Here is a 7,615-nt window from a genome sequence, read left to right as displayed (position 1 = left end):
GAATTAAGTTTTATCAAAATCTACCACAGGTGCCGCGAGCCCATCTCCGAAGGAGAGTCGGTTCTCCAGTGAAACTGCTTTACGAACTAGCCGCGAGGCTGCAGCAACATTTGTCCCTCGCCATCCCCATTTGCAGTGTATTTGCAGTATTTTTGTTGCTTAGAACATCGAATTCGAAAAGGAAAACGAAAGGAATTCGAACGAAAAGTGTTTTTTTCTTTACAGCAGTGTACACAATGCAGTTCTTCAATGTTATGTTAACGGAGCATTTAACGGCTGTGGGGAATAGGGCTGTGTACTAGCTAGTTTGGGTGGGTGCACTCGCTAATTGACTCTGCAAATTTGAGTTGAAAAAATTCCCAAGAAATGAAACACATGTGGAAGGTTTCCTTAGTATCGTTTACATAGCGTTTACAGAATGGGGATAAATAAAATGAATGTCTGCTATACTTTACATTACTTTACGGTTTAAACGCTTAAATCGACTGCCGCCCACATAACATATACCGAAATTGCCGGTAGGTGGCGCCCATTTAACCCATTTAAAACATTTCTACTATTTAACCATATTTGTATTTAGTTGACCAAGTTTCGTAATAGTGGGTAGGGAAGGTAGCCTCCGTCTCAGCCTCTCTACTTGAGTCTCAGCAGGTTGTCCGCTCCGCCCAGGGGACCATGGCCGAAGTGCAGGGCCTCCTGGATGAACTCCGATCGAGTGCGAGCCCCCAGGACGGAAGCCTGCCGCTGCTGGCCACTGCTGTAGCCCAGGGATCCAGAGCCCTGGTACACAGGTAATAAAACTATTGTTAAACTTTTAATATTTGCAATCATGCTCGCATTTGCTTGACTCCATCGGACACTTCTGTCAATTACATTTGTTAATTTGATGGTTTCCAATACCCTTGACCTTAAAATGGTGATGGTTTTGTTTTTAATTCATGTAATAATAATTAATATAGTGGATGTAAGTTCCGATTTTTGGCTTAGGTAACCTCCGGTTGGCGTCACTAGTGACAGTGTAAAAATCTAGCTATATGGGCAATAGTAAATCAAGTCTCAATAGGAAAGCCAGCTTATTAGAAATACGAAGTTTACATATGTACTCTTGCAGCTAAGGGCATACATTCTGCCGAGGCTATGGGATATAGTATTTGATCCCGATCCGATTAATACTCTTTCAAGCTCCATTTCGATCATTTTAGAGCAGGGAAACTTATTTACGTAAAAGTGGACAAACGGGACGGACAACAGAAAAAAGTGATAAGATTTAGGATACATATATGTATAATATAAGGAAAAGTCGGAAACGCTTTCCCATTCTTTTTAGCAAATTAACCTACTAACCGGGAAATACAAGAAACTGGACAATAAATACCTTTGTGGTTGTGGAGTATATTTATTATTAGAACCAATTACATATTTCAAGAAAGGTAAATATATCACATGTTTCGTACATATTTCAAGAAAGTTAAACTTTCATTCAGAAGTTTGTGATCGGGATAAGTCTACCATCTATTCAGAGAAATAGCTGTCAAGGTATCCACAAACGGTAGATAAACTCGTTTGCTCTTTGCGGCCGATGACGCTGCACCAGTGTTCCATATATTCCACTTATTCTCAGGATTGGCTGACTGGTAATTGACCAATTTGAACGCCCCGTCGGCACAGTGGTTGGAAAGGTTCTGTATTCTTGACCAAAATGCTGACGCCGGCGCAGTTTGTATAATACATGCCGCAACGGATACATATGACTCGCTGGCAGGGGTTGATTACCAGATATGAATGGAGGTCTTATTTTCAAGAAACAACAGTATGTGAGAGGGCACGTCAACTTTTCTCCCCACAGTTGTGACTGTATGCAGCTTACCCATATACTCCAATTAAAAGAAGAGCTAACGTTTTAAAAAGGGTTTGTCAGGGCGCTATCGTCTTGAAACGTTTCGTTTCAGAAGGAACGTTTCCGACCCCATAAACTATATATATTCTTGATCAGGATCATTAGCCGAGTCGATCTGGCCATTACCGCTTATCCGTCTGTCCGTCTGCCTGTCTGTCTGTCCGTATGAACTGTCCGGAAACTTGGAACAGTCAAACTTGCAATTTGTTTCAGCGGGGTGCCACGCCCATATAACATATTCTGAAACAGCCGGTAGGTGGCGTCCTAAAATATCGCTTTTCAGCTTATATATCTCCATTACCCAGTCGAGGCACTCGACTATATCGTTCTTCCCTGTTTGTTTCATATTATTTTCCCAGCCCTTTTTGGGATCTTTCGAAATTTATCAAAATCGGACGACTATATCATATAGCTGTCATAGGAGCGTATGTTGTCGTATATTGGTGTGAACATAATATGAAAAGAATTATTGCTTCGGTATTTTTGGTCATACTATCTTATACTATTGGGAATATAAGTTTTTATATTTTTATTATTTTCGAATTAAATTTTATAAAAATCGCACGACTCTACCATAAAGCTGTCAAAGAAAAGATCAAAAAAGTAAAAATTTTGGTTTGTGGATCTAGATCGTATTTTATTTTACTCTGGTATTTTAACTTTTCAGAATTACAAATTTAATTTTACACAAAAATCTGGCAACTGCTATGTATTTCTTAATATCACTGAGGCTAGCAACAACCGTTAATAATTTAAAATGGTGTTACAATGAATTTGTCTTCTAACTGCAAGGGTGTACAAACTTCGGCTTGCCGAAGTTAACTAACTTTCTCTTTTAATAAATTACATGTTTATAAGTATGAAGGGAATATTTGGATATTCAAAGGAGTAACGCTTTGATAAAATGGGCTCAAAAAAATAAAGTATTTTTAGCTTGAATCAATAATTTTAATGTCAAATAACTCTCACTATCAATACACATATTTCAAGTGTGAATTTTTATCAAACAAAAACACCTCTTAACAAGCTTAAAATATAGTGACGATTTCAACTTTTGTGACGAAAATGTAATATACGATTTACTAAATAAATGCACTTTCTATATTTTTCACATACTTCTCGATTGGTGTATCACTCGTAACAGTCGGAAGATTACTGTAGATTTTAATTCCTTCGTGTATACATAGTGGTCGCCTTCGCACACCCTCCTGGTACGCTTCGTCACTACGTAGACTGCCGTCGACAGTGACAACCGTTTTTGTCTGCACTCAAGAACGAATTGCTCATAAATTTATTTATATTTTACTAATAATAAGTACGATTTCTTATACTGAGAGAAAACTGCTGGCATGATACAAGGACAAGGAATATTTAAATTAATATACATCATTGTAGCATTAAAGTGCGCTAATGTGTGCTAGTAGGAGAAAAGAAACAGAAAATTAATAAACGATCTGTTGTATATAAATGTAAGTAAACTTATAAGTTTACTGTAACTAATGATTTGCCAGTTACTAGCACCGCGTACTTTATAAGCATTAAATACTTTATGTAGTGAGCACTTTAAGATTAAACAGTTGAGAACTTTTAGAGTTGGCTTCAAATCCTAGTTCTGCTCGAATTATGAATTATTCAGTACGAACGTTCTTAAAATGTCAGGATTGAATCGTTCTTAAATCAAGACAGTTTTTACTTGGTTGTTGCACGGGGCTTTTTTCTGAGTGTGCTTGAACTTGAATTGTCAGCTGGCTCTTTATGCAGAGGAGGAATGTTTTTTATGTATTTCGTTTGTTGATTTAGTAGTTTTCGGAGTAAGACATATTAAATGGCGAACTAATTTATTGAACACCCCGAACAGGGTCAGATTAAACAACCCCGGTTCGGGATCAGTGCGAAAGAGGGATGGTGGAACTCAATCGCCTTCTCGGATATATCGTATCATTGGCAGCTCACTTCCTCTGCGAAGCCATTTGGCAATTTCCCTAATGCCCTCCCGACTCGGATGCCGATCCGGATTCCGAGCATATGCTCCGCTTGCCCCGAACGGAATGTTTTTCTGTATCGGGTCCCGCTTTGCGGCAATTTGTTTGCAGTTTTGTTTGCGATTTAGGGGATAATGCGTCTGAAAGCCAAAACATTTTGACTGAAACCCCGGTCACGACTAATCGCCCGACGAGCGGAGTGGAGAGGAAGATCGGCTAAGGATAATGCCGGCAAGTCCATTGTGAACGCATCAGTAGTTATAATCGCAGCATCAATATTTACCCTGCGACCGGCTCTGGGTTACTCCGGAGCTGCAAGCCCCGATCCCCGATCCTCGATCCTCGATCCCCGACTCCAAGCCGAGCCGAACCGCCGGACAACAATGCGAGCAAATCCGCTGCCAGCGTTCCAATGAGGCGATTAACACCTAAATATGTGTGTCATTAGAGGCGACAAATGGAAACGCATTGACAGCCAGACAGACGATGGCTTTGACATCCTCAGCCTCAGTTTCAGCCAGAATGCTGCAGCCGACGGCCTGCACAGCGAGAAACCAGTGCTGGCTCCAGACTGCCCCAGTAGCTCATGTTCTGATACGTAAAATTAAGGCAACCACAATCTTTTACGGTTTAAAAATATATATTAAATACTTATGAACAATGTATCTGTGCTCTTTCTGTATCTTTAGCTTTTATTTTGGTAATTTAAGGTGCATATCTCACTTGATGCCTTTCCCCTTTTTTTTAACTGTTAGAACTGCCTTAAGTTAACGAGTATAAAAAGTACAATCCTTAATTAAAACACATCTTTCACAATATTTAAAAACATTGTAGGTACTTACCACTACTTCATATTATTAATGAACGAACACAAGTAATTTTTTCTCCAGGTGCAGTTCGACATATCAACCTTCTGTTCAGCTTGGTGTTGATAATGCGCGTGTTTTTATTTTCAAATGCCGATAACTTGCCCTTAAGCCGCTTTGGCATACGTGTCACTTAAGCCCACAAACACACGCATGCACTATGCAGATGGGTTTTGAAATGGGGCTTGAGGTCGATGAGACAAGGCCACGATTTTCGGACCAGCCCATGACGTCACCGAAGGGATAACCTCGCGAAAGTGCAATAATATTTAGATCGGGAAATGTAACTTTGTTAGGGAATATGTGTGTAGTACCATGGCTGTTTTAAAGCCATATCAAATCTAGTCAAACTTTCATCAGCGAAACGCAGCGCTTTCCTTTCAGTGTAGGGCTTGCCCATATACTCACACAAGTCCCCGTCCGCTTTGTGGTCAATTCTGGCCGGGATCATGTTCTCCGTTGGCATCTGCATCGCTCCCGGCAGTCCGAGAACATCCAAAATGTCTGTGTGGGCGAGTGTGTGCGGCCCGAGCCTAAACCGATTTAAAGCTGACAAGGCCGAAAGAAGGGTCGTTTCGAGGGGGATTTGCCTAACAAATTATTAAAAATCTCAATGGGACCTTTGGTGACACTCGATACCTTGAAAGCGGCGGGTTAATAGTCTTTATAGTCCAGCAGATTCATTCAAGTCAAACGTACATTCTAAGCGTAGAGTTTAAAATGCAAAGAATAGTACAGAGGACCCAGACGAGTTAGCACAACATTTGCAATTTTGTTAAAACAGCACCTTTCCTATAAAGCATGGGACAAAAAAGTGGCAGAACATCGACAGAAATTCGGCAAGAACGAAAATGGATCTGAAAAGGAAAACATACTGAGTATTCATTTTACCCTCCCAACAGTAGTTCATTTTAAAGCCGAACAGAAAATGTCTTTTCTCCCAGACTGAGCTTTATAATCAATTCAATGTAATTTTGAGAAAACAGTGAGTAGTCAAACATTGCTTACAATTGGATTTGTGGTGCCGCACACTTATCTTGTTTATACACCAATTTAAAGCTTCAATCCGTACGAACATAATTGTCAGAGGAGTGATTATCACATACTATCTATCCCACTTCTGGTCGATCTCCCCCGAAATAGTATTTTCCAGCCCCTGCCGCACAATCGAGAATCGCCCAAGCTCATGTCAGCGAGTTCAAATTACATTTAATTGTTGGACATTTTTTGGCTTCGTGGGGCGGGCGAGGGTGCACGTAATGCTGATGAAATCCGCCACAAGGCCGGAGCCGGGCTGGGAAAGCGGAGGGACGGGAGGCTGGGCTTAATTTGTAAAAGAGATAACATTTACACGTCAAAAGCGTTGGACATGTTGCGAGCGGGACGACGACGGGGGATTGCCTTTGGATGAGGGCGCTTCGAACGGAGATTATGGTGGTGGCGATGTGTTAGGTCGGCCAGCTGAAACATTAGAACCTGATTCCGATGGGCGGGGTAAGTGAATTTGAATCTCAATTGAGTTGCGAGCTCGGGCGAACTTTCCGCTTGTCTGGTCGCCCAGATCCTGCCCTGCTCATCTCCCGAACCCAATTATCTTTCAATAAAGGGGCAGCGGCAAAAAGTGCATCCTCAAGTTACGGGCACACACATCCGCCACTGTTGTTGTAACGGATTTGTAAGCTGGGCTGTGTGGCGTGTTTGCCAAATCCGAAAAGCCAAATTCACTCTGCCATAGGGGTTGACTTGCTCCGACCTGCCCTTTCTGGCCCTTTCGGCTGCGTAACCGAAATCTGGCCTGCGGGCAAAACATCTTTATTAATTCATAATTCAATCGGGAGTCGCTGGGGAAGACAATGGAACGGCACATTTGCCAACATTATGGATTTCGATTTAACTTCAATTTTCCCGGTCGGTCTTGGTTGCCTGTCTCACTTTTGTTTCAGTAATTCAATACGATTTTTCAATCTCCGCACGCCGCATTGTTAGCTAGTCGAGCCGACTTCAATGGAAAAGCTCACTCGGCCGGGCAGCCCCAATTTTCCAGCTGCCTCTGATGAGATGATGATGGTCTCAGGGCGAGTCTCTGAGTGCAAGTGGAAAATTGGAATGGCAATTCAGCTAATTAGCCCGAGTGAGGGCAGCCATTGGCCGATTAAGTTAATGCTCTTCGAATTAGGTTTTCCAATTGCAGCTGCCATTGGGCTTCCGAATAATTTCCCAACTGAAATCACCTTCGAAGACCTTACGATGTTTTCATAGAAATAAACTGTTAAAACAAATGTATTGGGTTGTTTTCTTTGTGGCTTTTTAAGCCAGGACCAATTTTATTTTGTCCATGTCTCATTTCAGAAAAGTGGTCCTACCGCCTGGCCTAAGCCCGTCCATCCAACCAAGTCATCTCCTCAGGAATATATCATCCAACCTAAAGTTGAGCACATTTTACTGTCGTCACTCAGCGATGCTATCGGGTCGAAAACCGTTTACACGGAGTTTCCATAATCGCCCGGAAAATCTGCAGCCGTCCCCGGGCTCATGAATACCACGGGCAGAGCATTTAGTGCGTTCCCCTTCTCTAATCCGTTTCCAAATCTCCGAATCCATGCGGTCTGTGGGCTAGGGAAACAATAACAATGGCAGCGGAAATGTTTTCAGAATCAGAATCAGTTGGCTGAGTGCTTTGTTAATCCGAACTCGAATCCGAATCCGAATCCGAGTCCGAGTCCGAGTTCGAGGGACTGGGAGTGGGAGTGGGACTCCAGACCGCAGTGGAGGCGAGTCTCCTTAGCACCGAGACACAACCACAATGGGACCACGCCCATTGGCCGGGCCAGGATGAAGACACCATCGCGATAGAGACCCGGGTACTCCGG

This window comes from Drosophila biarmipes, chromosome 2R (assembly GCF_025231255.1).
Source record: "Drosophila biarmipes strain raj3 chromosome 2R, RU_DBia_V1.1, whole genome shotgun sequence".
In the NCBI taxonomy this organism is placed as follows: Eukaryota; Metazoa; Arthropoda; class Insecta; order Diptera; family Drosophilidae; genus Drosophila; species Drosophila biarmipes.
Note: the sequence above shows the minus strand (reverse complement) of the source record.